The 12,071-nt window shown below is 50.6% G+C and overlaps 1 protein-coding gene across 1 annotated transcript in view; it reads left to right on the top strand.

Moving 5' to 3' along the window:
• Positions 1 to 1,238: 1,238 nt before the first annotated feature.
• Positions 1,239 to 12,071, top strand: part of Pde2a (phosphodiesterase 2A, cGMP-stimulated) — a 90,574-nt gene continuing 79,741 nt past the window's right edge. The window contains exon 1 of the mRNA XM_013014115.1: positions 1,239 to 1,516. The gene's annotated coding sequence lies outside the window, so the exon portion shown is untranslated. The remainder of the gene's footprint in view (positions 1,517 to 12,071) is intronic.

The following is a 12,071-nucleotide window of genomic DNA, read 5'->3' as shown; positions in this document are numbered from 1 at the left end:
TTTTTTTTTTCTTTTGTCGGTCGTGGTGCTTGAACTCCGGGCTTGGGCGCCGTCCCTGTGCTCTTCAGCTCAAAGCCAGCACTCTACTGCTTGAGCCCACAGCACCACTTCTGGTTTTCTAGTGGTTTGTTGGAGATAAGAGTCTCACGGATTTTCCTGCCCCAGCTGGCTTTGAACCGTGATCCTCAGATCTCAGCCTCCTGAGTAGTGAGGATTGCAGGCGTGAGCCACTGGTGCCTGGCAGCCTGTGAGACTCTTATGAAGTGGCACTGTGGCTCAAGAGGTAAAGTGCTAGTCTTGAGCTGAAGAGCTCAGGGACAGTGCCCAGGCCCAGAGTTCAAGCCCCACAACCAACCAAACCAAACCAAACCTTTGTCCTGATTAGTCTGCTCTTGGAACAAGGCAGGCACAGCAGGACTTCCCCATTTCTATAGCTGGTGGCAATGAGGGCTGTGTAGGACAGTCTGTGGACTGAGCATCCACAACGCCTAGTAGAAGTTCATATTCAAACATCAGCTCCCTCCAGTGTCCCAAGTAAGCAGAACCCCTAAGAGGTAAACATTGTAACAAGATTCTGAATCCAAAAAACCACCAGCAAAAGCCTCTCATGTCTGCTGAATGCAATCTCTGTGCTGCGAAGCACCCTAAGATGTGGCACTTACCAGTGAGAAGACCCAGGGGCATGGCAGCTAGTTTGCTCATATGAGCCTTCACCCTCTCAGAGGTGAAGAGGGCACATGTGTGCCCCTCACCCTAATGGTACAACAGAGGGTATGAGTTATGTCCAATTGCCCCTTGAATTGCCAGCCCATCCCTGCCAAGAGGATTATAAATCCTCATAAATCCTCATCCTTAACCCTCCTGTGCGCTCCCTCCCACCCCCTCTCTCTCCTTCTCTCTCTCTTTCCAGTTCTGCCGCTGATTTTTCTCTTTTTTTTCTAACCTTGTTTCTCTCTGTGTGTTTCCCCCATGCCTCTCTGATCCCTGTATTTCTATTTTGCTCTCTCCAAGACTCTAGTCCTTCTCTCCCCTCCTTCATGTGTTTCTCTCCCTTTCTGTCTCTGGCTGTTTATCTCTCAGGCTCCTGCTCTGTGTGTGCCTTTTTTTCCCCTCCTTCCTCATCAGATTCTCTCTCTACCCCTCCCTCCCTCTCTCTCTGTCTGGGCCTCTCTCTGTTCCTCCTCCCTCCTCCCTCCCCCTTCTGCATTATCAGACCTGCTCCAACCTCCTCCCAGAGCCAGCCGAGCAGCAGAGGCAGTGGCAGCAGGAGAGGCGGTGGAGCAGCAGCCGGGGCAGCAGAGCTGGATCGGGGTGTTCAGTCCAGGCTAAGCAAGGACAGGTCCTTGTGCCTGCTGGGAGGGGGTACCCTCCCCAAAAGTCAGGGCAGGGGGAGGGGATAGAGCAAGGTGCCACCTTAGTCTGGCTGGGGAGGCAGACGATGAGTGATGGGGCAGGCATGCGGCCACTCCATCCTCTGCAGGAGCCAGCAGTACCCGGCAGCGCGACCGGCTGAGCCGTGAGTACTAGCAAGGGTCTGGGGTCTGGGCAATGGCATGAGGGGTGCCACAGACAGAAAGTCTCTTCAAGGAACTGAGGTTGACATGGAGCTGAGCCACGTGGGAGGATCGATCCTGCTCTGGGGACCTGGCTTCGGGACTGCAGCCTAGTGGGGGCTGCTGTGTCTGGCATCTCTCTAGAAGGCGATAAAGCTGGGGGTCCCAGAGAGGCACTGCTGGGGGAGGGGGCTGGTGATGAACAATTCCCTTGGGGAGTGGGGGTGGGGGAGTTTGGCTGAGAAATTCCAAGGAACTCTGGGGGCTGGGATAGGATGGTTCAGGACCCTGGAGAGAGGCAGAATCTCCACTCATGAGTGTTGATGTGTGAATGTGTGAAGATGAGTGTGTGTATCTGTCTGTGGGAGGGGGGAGGAGGAAAGAGAATATGAATATGAATACATAAGAGTGACCTGCCTTGGAGCAAGAGAAGGTCCAGCTAATCACCCCCTCCGTGGTAATGGGAACTAGAGTCAGGTCTCTCACTTTATGCAACTGTTGCCCCAAAGCATCTGTCCCTGGGTAGAGTGATGTGGAGCAGGTTAACAAGAGGCTCCTGTGCCCCAGCCCAGCTTGTGTTTGTCCACAAACATGAGGAGAACAGGGGGAAAGTGTGCACATGTAAGTGAAGGGGGTGGTCAGTGGAGGTATCCCTTTAAGGTCTGCTGAGGTGGCAGGCAGGTGGTGTGTGTGTGTGTGTGTGTGTGTGTGTGTGTGTGTGTGTGTGTGTGTGTGTGTGTGTGTGTACACATGCATGCAGGCACAGACGAGGTACAGGTCTCTGCCAGGCTATGTGAGTGTGTGTATGCATGAGGGGCTGAGGGGCATCTTGGGTGGAGAGGGGTCTTTAGGGGTTGCTATCCCTGTTGGCTAAATATGAGGCACTCTGGGTTTTTGAGTATCTGTGTGTGACTACGGAATTTTTCTGCACATGTCTGAGTGTGAGTGCAGGTTGTGTGTATGTGTGTGTGCCTATATAAATTAGGCTATATAGTAGGCTGTTTTTTGCATATTGGGGTATATGCCAATACAGACGTTGCACCTGTGAAGCAGTGACCCTCTATGTATGTTGTTTGATTCCATGTGCTGTGTTATTTGGTAATGGGTGAATAATAGCATTGCTGCATGTGTGTGGATGTGTGTAGGTGGGTGTGTGTTAGCATAATTGTTCTGGTGTGGGTGTGTGAGTTGGTGCTGGTGTACATGAGTATGTGTGTACCTTGTTTGATCTTTGTGTGCATGTGCGTATATGTTCATTTAAGCATGTGTGTGGGGGGGTGCTACTTTCCCCTAGTGGTTGAGGACACAGCTAGGACCCTGAGAGGCAGGGAGGGGGTGGCTGACTGACCACCTCTGTGAGCCCAGGAAAATTCATTCTATACCCTGTGGAGAGATGCAGAAAAGAAATAGGCAATAATGGCTCTGCTCTCTGGGGCCTCCTAAGCTTCATAGACACAAAATACTAGAGGGTAATTAAGCAGCAAAGATCACCATCCAGCTAACAGGTGGGGTGCCTGTGGGAACAGCATAAGCAAAGGCCCTGGGTTGGGTTTGGGCATGTGTTAGGAGCAGTGTGGAGGCTGTATGGAAGATAGCAGTAGAAAGTGGCTGCAGGAGCAGGTAGGAGCCACATCTTGCAGGACTTTGAACTCCAGGTCCTTTGAGCTTTGTTCAGAGGACCCCAGGGGAGCTGGGAAGGTTTTATACAGGAGAGGGTCATGATCCAATTTGAGGTTTAAAAACTTGGCCCAGTGGCACTGTTGAGGTTGAAATGGTATAGAGAATGGAGGCCAGGAGGCCAGGGTGAAGGCCTAGCCAATGCAGAGAACCATGAGTCTGGGGCCAAGTGGGTCAAAGAGCAGATGAGACCATGATTTTTTTTGCCGGTTCTATGGCTTGAACTCAGGATATGGGAACTGTCCCAGAGCTTCTTTGCTCATGGCTAGAACTCTGCCATTTGAGCAACAGTTTTTTGTTTTTGGTTTTGGGTAGCTTATTTGGAGGTAAGAGTCTCATGGATTTTTCTTCCTTGGCTGGTTTTGAACCTGTGTTCTCAGATCTCAGCCTCCTAAGTAGCTAGGATTATAGGAGTGAGCTACCAATGCCCAGCTTGAGACCATACATGTGTGTGCTGGTGGTACTGGAGCTTGAACTCAGAGCCTGGCAACTGTTCTTTAGCTTTTTTCACGTGAGGCTAGTGCTCTATCACTTGACCCACAACTCTGATTCCAGCTTTTGGGTAGTTCATTGGATGTAATAGTCTCATGAATTTTCCTTCCTGGGCTGGCTTTGAATTGTGATAATTAAATCTCAGCCTTCCAAGTAGCTAGGATTACAGGTGTGAGCCAGCTTGAGACCAGGTTTTAGAGAGAGGCACCAGCTTGAGATTGGAGATTTTTCTGAAAGAAGATCTTTTAGAACTCAGGGAAGGTTGAATAGAAAGGGTGGGATGGGGAAGCTGTGGCAGAAACTAAGAATCAGTATGTTAGGGAGAGAGAGATCTTGGCAAGCTCAGGCAAACTGGGTGTGTAGACTCAAGTAGTGAATGGAATCGGACCCTGGTGGAGCTCCTAGCTAGGATGCCCATGGTCAGAAATCACAAGGACCCTCTTGCCAGAAAAGCAACAATGGCTCTGCCAGTCAGTCCTGACTCTTCATCCCAGCTGACCCTCAGTATCTTCCTTTGGGCCCTGCCTAGACGCCCTCAGTTGGCTGAGCTGGGGTGGCTCACTGAGGGTTAATTGCTTTTACACTCCCTGCACACCCCAGCTCCCCCTGCCCACCAAGCAACTCCTGCCATTCTTCCTGCTTCCCACTCTAGCCTCCTGTCCCCAGAGACTGCTGATGGCTTGGCTGGGATCTAGCCAAATGGTGTTGGGGAGGGGGGGTTAGTGCTCTCGGCAATAACCCCTCCAGTCTTAATGGACTGGGAGGCTCACCCCCAGCCTGGTTGCTGTCAGGCCAGGCCTGCACTCCACAGAAATTCTGCTGCCTGGGCCTTTAAAATCTACCCACTCAGCATTGCTTCGTTTCTGTGTTTGCTCACTTGCTCCCTCCCTCCTTCATTCAACAGGCTTTCCCCAGGGTCTGCTTGATGGCCCCTGGGATGGTCCCTGAGGATACAGAGGACACTGACCGAGTCCCTGTTCTTATACTCAGTGTGATGAGGGAGGCGGAAGTGGAACCCAGTGCCACCAAACAGGCCCATAGCAAGCCAACGCTTGCACCGGTCCCTGAAGGGTATGGATATCAATTGCCCAGGCAAAGAAGAGTACAGGGAACAGTATGTCAAGGTGGCTTGGTGTGAAAGTCCACAGAACATGCAAGGAACAGGAAGAGTTCAGTTGGCAGGATCCAGAGAACAGTAGGAGAAGGCTTAAATGTTTCCTCAGGAAATGGTGCTGGGAAAACCCTTTTGACTAGGATGCCTCCCTTAAGAAGCCCTCTTTGGTTGCCTCCTCCCTCTGACTCAACACCCATTCTGAAGTGTCTGTCCTTGATGGTCTAAGATCAAGAGCGTGGATCCAACCCAGCCTTCTCTCGTGATATCTCCTTACCCAGCCAGCCAAAGAGTTCATCAAAGGCAGTGGCTATGGTGGCTTACTTTCTTCCACCACTCACAATACAGGGTCTCAGCTCCAGTGCAGCGTCTTTTCGAAGACATTAAAGGCAACTGGGCTACCTTCTAGCAGTTGCTTTCCTTCTCTCTACATCGTTCCTGTGCATCTGTCCAACCCCCCACTTGCATGGTCCCAGGGACAGGATGCTCATCCCCTTTTCCTGGGAAGAATATCTTTGCCTTCTCTACCCGGCCTGGCTCTCCAGGCTACTTGGCCTGGCCTTGCATCCTTTCTCCATCCTAGGTCATCATCCTTTGAGGCAAGACCAGGCACAGGCATAATGATCCAGGAGTGGTAGAGAGCGGAGACATGAGCAGCCTTTACTGCAACTACACATAGTGAAGCTGAGTGTGGGGGCAGGCCTGACTCCTCTCCAAGAATCAGGCATGGCCTGGAAAGGGAGTAAAGATAGACAACAGGAGGAACTTCCTACCACTGCAGAAGGACTGTGAAATTTCCTGGCTACATGCATGAGAGTGGGCTGTGAGGATGAGGGAGAAAGTGTCCCAGGACAGAAGGGGAGTTGGAGGCAGAGGCGTCATCCATCCTTGATTCTTCTGCAGGTGAGTGATGTCATCAGGGAGAGGGGGATTGGGGCTGGAAGAGATGGGGGGATGAGCACTCATTCATCTATCAGTGATTCACTGGACTGATGGCAATCTGAACATGGCAGCCTGGGAGGAGATAGAGCCAATGACCAGGACACTGTGCTAGTGTTGGGGGAAGTTCATTTCGTGTGTGTGTGTGTGTGTGTGTGTGTGTGTGTGTGCGCGCGTGCCAGTTCTGGGGCTTAAATTCAGGGCCTGGGTGCCATCCTTGAGTTTTTGTGCTCAAGGATAGCACTCTACCATTTGAGCTACACAGCTCCACTTCCAGCTTTTTGGTAGTTAATTGGAGATGAGTCTCATGGACTTTCCTTCCTGGGCTGGCTTTGAACTGGGATCCTCAGATCTCAGTCTCCTGAGTAGGATTACTGGAATGAGCCACTGGTGCCCAGTTACTTGAGGCCAAATGAAGGACTGCTCCAGGAAGAGGGAAAGCTAGGAATGCATGCCCACGAACAGAGCTAGCTAGTTTTGCTTATGCCAGGACAGGGAGAGTCCATAGTGATCTAAGCATGAAGTACAAGGCTGGAGAGAACTGCTGAAATAGACTGGGAGAGGAGCAGGGAATCGAGGTTAGACTACAGGAAGCATTTTCTGTCATGAAGGTGTCTCCAGCAGCCCTGACATGTACACACCTTTGTAAATTTGCAACATCATTGTCTGTCCCAATGCCCCTGACCAGGGCTTGCCAATGGGCCCTGCCCTGCTTGAGAATAAGGAGTCCATTGAATAAACAGAGACCCTGGAAAAGAGGGAGAGGCAGTGTTAGAAGAATGGGGGTTCCTTCCAGAAACTGACATGCAAATGAATGCAAAGTAATATGCAAATCAGCCAGCTTGAGCTTGGCAGCTATGGCTGGGAAAATGAGACATCACCTCCTTCCATGCTGTCCTCCCGCCCCCTGCCCAGAATGGCCTTGTCTGCTGCTGCTAGTGCTCAGCTTGTCTGAGGCACGAGACCATGGCCTCCAGGGCAGCGGCCATGGGGCTCTGTCCTCTTGGGACATTGATATTTAGTAACAGGGATCTGTTTGCCCCTTTGCCTTCATTGTTCAGCTGCGTGCTCCATGGGAAAGGCCAGGTCCCCAGTGATGTGACCTAGATCTTGAGTCACCCTTTCATTGTTCTTCGTCTAAAACAGGAGACAACTGGGGCTTGGTTTGGTAAAGGGATTTGAGTCAGATATCTAGCAGGCCTTCCTCACAGTGTAGCTGCTGAGATGTGTATGGAGTCTGGGATTTCTGGACTGTCATTCTTTGCCCAGTTAACGCTGGGTTCAGAGGAGACTTTGAAGACAGAGCAGGCTTTGAAGACACAGGTTACTCCATAGCTGTGCAGTCCCGGGGAAGTTCCCCAATTTCCTCCTGAACGTCACACAACCAGTGCAGTGGAGATGATCATACATTCCTCATGGGCTGGCAGTGAAGGCTCTGGAAGTGACAACAGCACTAGGCATGCAGCAGGTGCTCGTGAAAGTTAGCGGCTGCCATTATGAACCACCCACAGTTACCTACAGTTTTAGAAAGAATAGGTGAGAGTCTGGAGGGAAAGAGACCAGAGCTCAAAGCCCAGGGATTGTCATCATGTGGGAGCTAGGTCTGAAATAGAGCTGTGGGAAGATGGGGTGAGAGGCACAGATAGTTTATGGGAGGTGCTGTCGGGTCTCAGGGACAGGTCCCTGCATCCTTAGGCAGTAAAATGGAAGAAAAGACTTGATGAGGAAAGGGTTAAACTGTGGCCACACCCGTGGCAGCTCATGAGTCATTCTGGGAGTTGTAGTCTGGAGTCAATTGTAGTCAGTATACTCTGTACAGCTTCCTTCTATCAAAATTCAGACCCTGCTGCTGAGGTGGGCTGGTGGCAGACTCTGGTGGGTGCTGGGGGTTGGGAGGCCCAAAGATGAAACAGTCAACTCCTTCCCTCCTCCTCACCAGCTTGCTGGTGTGTTGGGGGAGGTAGGTGGGAACAGAGATAAAAGGATTAAGCCATAATTATGACTCCATGCACATTCACACAGAAGTTTACAGCTGCCTGAGCCCTGTTTTTACATCTCTGATCTTGTTTAATCCTCACCACAAACCTAAGAGGCTGTTGTTGTCTGGATGAGGAAGCAGAAAATCCAAGAAGAGACCAAATTGCCCAAAGGAGTTCATCCTGGGATCAGTGGGGCCAGGCCTGAAGCACAGGTCCTTTGCCTTTCCATTTATTGTTGCTCCATAGAGCAAAGGCCAGGCCTTGCACAGCAGGCAAAACATGAGCAATAAAAGTTGGGGGTGAGGCATTGCAGCAGGGGAATGGTAGAGCAAGAACTGTCCAGGGCTAAGAAGGCCAAGGCTGAGCTCTAGAAGACCTGAGCCTGAGCTGGATGAGCCAGGCTGAAACTTGATTCCAGATGGACAGTCTAGACTTGGTTCTGTGACCCACTAAGTTGGACCTGGTGATTGTTAGCCTTTGGAAGGAATGATTTTGCAGCCTGGGTTGAATGCATTGAAGTGAAGAAACTGAAGGCAGCCCTTGTCTTCCAAACCCCATGCTTGGAGCACCCAGCACTTGGCTTCTCTTTCTCATCTTCTCTTCGTATTCTTCCTCTCCTTTCTCTTACAGGTTAGGAGCAACAACACAGAGTCGTATTGTAATGCTGCATGTCTCCAGCAGGGGTTGCTGCATGGAGTTCATTCCAGCTTGAATCTTTATGTTTGAAGGGCTAGTAGGAGAGAGAATGCATGGGGAGGTGAGATGCAGGCTGGACAGAAGGCAGCCTTGGCTCCCATGTGGGAGGGCCCTGATGCAATGGCACAGGTACAATGAAGTCTGAGAACAGGCTGGTCCCCACTCATCAGGGATAGACATACCGGAGGGTTAAGCCGAGCAATAAGAAATTTTCTCCTCACACTTCTGGAACAGACTACAATCTGAAAATGGATTTCAAATCACATTTGAGATCTATGCCATGATGGGCCATAATTTGCTTGAGATTTGCTTAATAGTAAGATGTGGGTTATGATTAGTTGTGTGACTCTGTGTGTGTGTGTGTGTGTAAGAAAGAACTTCCAGTTGTGCATGTGTAGTATTAGTCTGAAAGGATAAGAATGGGTAGATCGGGGTTTGTATAAAAGCATGAATGTGATGTAAGTATGACATAGCGATGGATCACCTGCTTAGCAAGTGTGAGGTCCTGGTTTCAAACTCTGGTACTACAAACACACACACACACACACACACACACACACACACACACGCACCAATGTATGGGTGTATTTGTATGTATCAGTATATGTATCCATTTTTATTCTGGATTATGGTAAATGGTATTAGTGTGGTTGTGTTTGTGCACATGTATAAAGTGCTGCCTACATACATTCTTGTGAATCCAGGTAAGTGTGTCTCTGTGACATAGTGGCTGCATTTAGCAGAACATGGGTGATTCAGTACTTTGCTGACCACTTTGTGGCTACTCATAATTTTCTCTCAAGTCTCAACTGCCTAAAGGTAGAGTTGGGTGTATGTGAACGTGGGCTGAAGAGGCTGTGATGGCTTCATCCACTGGAGAGACTTCCCTCGGGGTTCTGGGACTCTGGAATACCTTGAACATCCTGAAGGAATAGTGTCTTTGTGTTCAGGCTCAGCTAGAAACAAAGGGATAAGGAGCTGGGTTCTCTCCAGAACTCTTTAAGATCACACCTGCACCCCACTAAGAGAGTTTCAGGGACACCTAGTCCTAGAAAGAAGCAAAAATGAGGTCTAGAGAGGGATATTGATTAACCGAAGTCCACCCAGCAGGATCCAGGTGAAAGGCAGGGGCTTGTACAGAGAGGAGCCTTGCTGGCCTGGGAGGACATTCTCCCTCAGCCTCTGGACCAGCTGGTGCACTGCACCTGGGCATCTCCACTCCTCCAAGCCCCACATTCTGCCTTTGAAGTTTCTAACAGAGTTTCTGCCTGCTGGGAGAGGCCTTTTGGGAGCTTGTGTGGTTCAGGGCACTGGGTGGGAGGAGCCTCCTTGTGGGCAGGGCAGGGGAGGATTACAATCTTTCCTTGGATTCCAGTCACCAGCACATTGCTGGGGAATCCTGGAGGCCAGCTTGGTTCAGGGTAAGGAGGCAGGGCAGAGGACCATTTTAAGAGGCAGAGCTGACCCTTCTGTGGTGGTGAGGGGTATGTGTAAGCAGGGGCGCACTATCTGCCTAGAGAGGTTGTGAGACTTTGGACTGCAGTGAAGCTGGCCACAAAGTCTCTGGAGTGACCTTTTAATCTATAGCTGCTTTGGAGGGACCAGAATGAGACATGCTACTGCCCCTACGTGGAAAAATCTGGGCTCCTGAGGGCTTGCTCTAGCAGCTGGTGCTAAAATCGGGGCTCTGGAGGGCTTGCTCTGGCAGCTGGTGCTAAGGTTAGATCATTGAGCTGGAAGCAAACATCCCTTTCCTGGGAACTGGAAGAAATTTGGTTTTCTTGCAGGGCGGGGATTGGAGGCCAGGATGTGAGGACACTATCTGGATTTGGGGAGGTCAGGTGGAGTGAGGAGCACCAGATCACCCTGGCGAGAAAGGAGCAGATAGACTTGTCTTGAATCATGGGGGGTTGGAGGGTGGCAGGTCCAGTGTTAGTGTTGGCAGGGGCTCTTGTGTTGGGACAGGGAAAAAACTGGGATAAGAGCAGGTGGTTGGAAGCCCATCCTTTCTGTGCTAATGAATTCAGAATGATCTTAAAGCTCCAAGTGGGGTGGGATCAGGAGCCAGATGGAGGGAAGTAACATTTACCGATTGCCCTTTATGTTTTTTTTTTAAATTACCTTGTTTAATCACTTCAATAAGCCTTCAAGGAGCTAGCCCCATTTTGTAGAGGGGAAATGAAACAAATGACACCCGGGTGGTTTAACTGAGGACAATTTATGAGGAAACTGTTACAAAGGAAGGGGAAGATTAAGGAACTCACTCGGGATGTCTGAGAGGTCTGAGGACCATGGACCATGAGGATGGAGAGCAGAGCCCTGCAGAAAGGGGCTGCCTGCCAGAGCTGCTGCTCATCAGTGAGGGGTAAATATCAAAGCCCTCTTCCTCCTCATCCTCTGCTTTCCTGGAAGCTGGAGACATGGGAGCCTGGTGGAAGCAGCCTCTAGAGGCCAGAACCCAGCAGAAAAGGGTAGAGGCTGGGTCGGAAGAGACAAATGCTTGTGGGGGAAATGAAATTCAGAGAGGGCACAGGCTTGCCCAAAATTACACAGCTGGTTGGTCCCAGAGTTAGTGCCAAAGCCAGGGCCTGTCTTCAGATATACACTTTGTCACATTTGCTAACAAAGGGGCTGGCCAGGCACCGCTGGCCCCATATGCACCTAGTTGTCCATTGACAGGACAGTTAGGGAGTTCTTTTCTGCGGTGACCACCCTGCTCTCTTTGTGCACAGCACTGAATCATTCTTAGGACTCACTTGGTAACCCTCTGAATACCTGCCCAGTCATCCCACTCATCTTTGAAAACGCCTTGATGTCCTCTGTCCTTTGCTCATCATCTTGACCATACTGATGCACAGACAGTCCTTCCTTCCTCTTTGTGGTTTTTTGTGCACAATGTCCTGGTCACTGTCTCTGAATCTTTATGCTCCAGGCTACTGCTCTACCACTTGAGCCATAGCTCTATTTTAGTGTATTTGGTATAATTGGAGAGAAGAGTCTCACGGACTTTCCTACCCAGGCTGGCTTTGAACTGTGATCCTCAGATCTCAGCCTCCTGAGTAGCTAGGGTGACAGGTGTGAGCCACCGGCACTTGGCTCCTTCCCTCACACATCCAGATGCAGGCAGTCACCCTTGTGGGGTGAGCTCTGGGTGGCTGAAGATGTGAGACGCTGCATAGACAGGTGAGAGGGGCAGGTGGCACTGCCTGGCTACATGTCTGAGGGAGGGAGAACCATCCCTTTGAGTCTACCTACCATTGTAAAGATAGATATGTAGCAGCTTCAGACCCTCCTCTGGGGAAGACTCCTCTGCCACACGTTTCCTGCATTTTCCACTCTGAGAAGCACTCATAACCTTCCCCTTTCCCCACCTCCCCAACTCTGACAGCAAAGATGAGCTACAACTGCCTTCTCTGGGTATTGAACTCAGGGCCTCCCAGTTTTACCACTTGAGCCACGTCCCCAGGCCTTTGCTTCTCATTTGTTTTACAGATAGGATCTCAAGCTGACTTTCCCTGTGCTGGCCTTGAAGCATAATCCTCCTGCCTCTGACTCCTGAGTAGCTGGGATTGCAGCCATCAGCCACCATGCCTCACCTCTCTTTCATCTTTTTTTTTTTTTTTT

The sequence above is a fragment of the Dipodomys ordii genome, unplaced genomic scaffold, assembly GCF_000151885.1.
Source record: "Dipodomys ordii isolate 6190 unplaced genomic scaffold, Dord_2.0 Scaffold22, whole genome shotgun sequence".
NCBI classification, from domain to species: Eukaryota; Metazoa; Chordata; class Mammalia; order Rodentia; family Heteromyidae; genus Dipodomys; species Dipodomys ordii.
The sequence above is the reverse complement of the archived record's forward strand: the minus strand, read 5'-3'. Positions and strand labels throughout refer to the sequence as shown.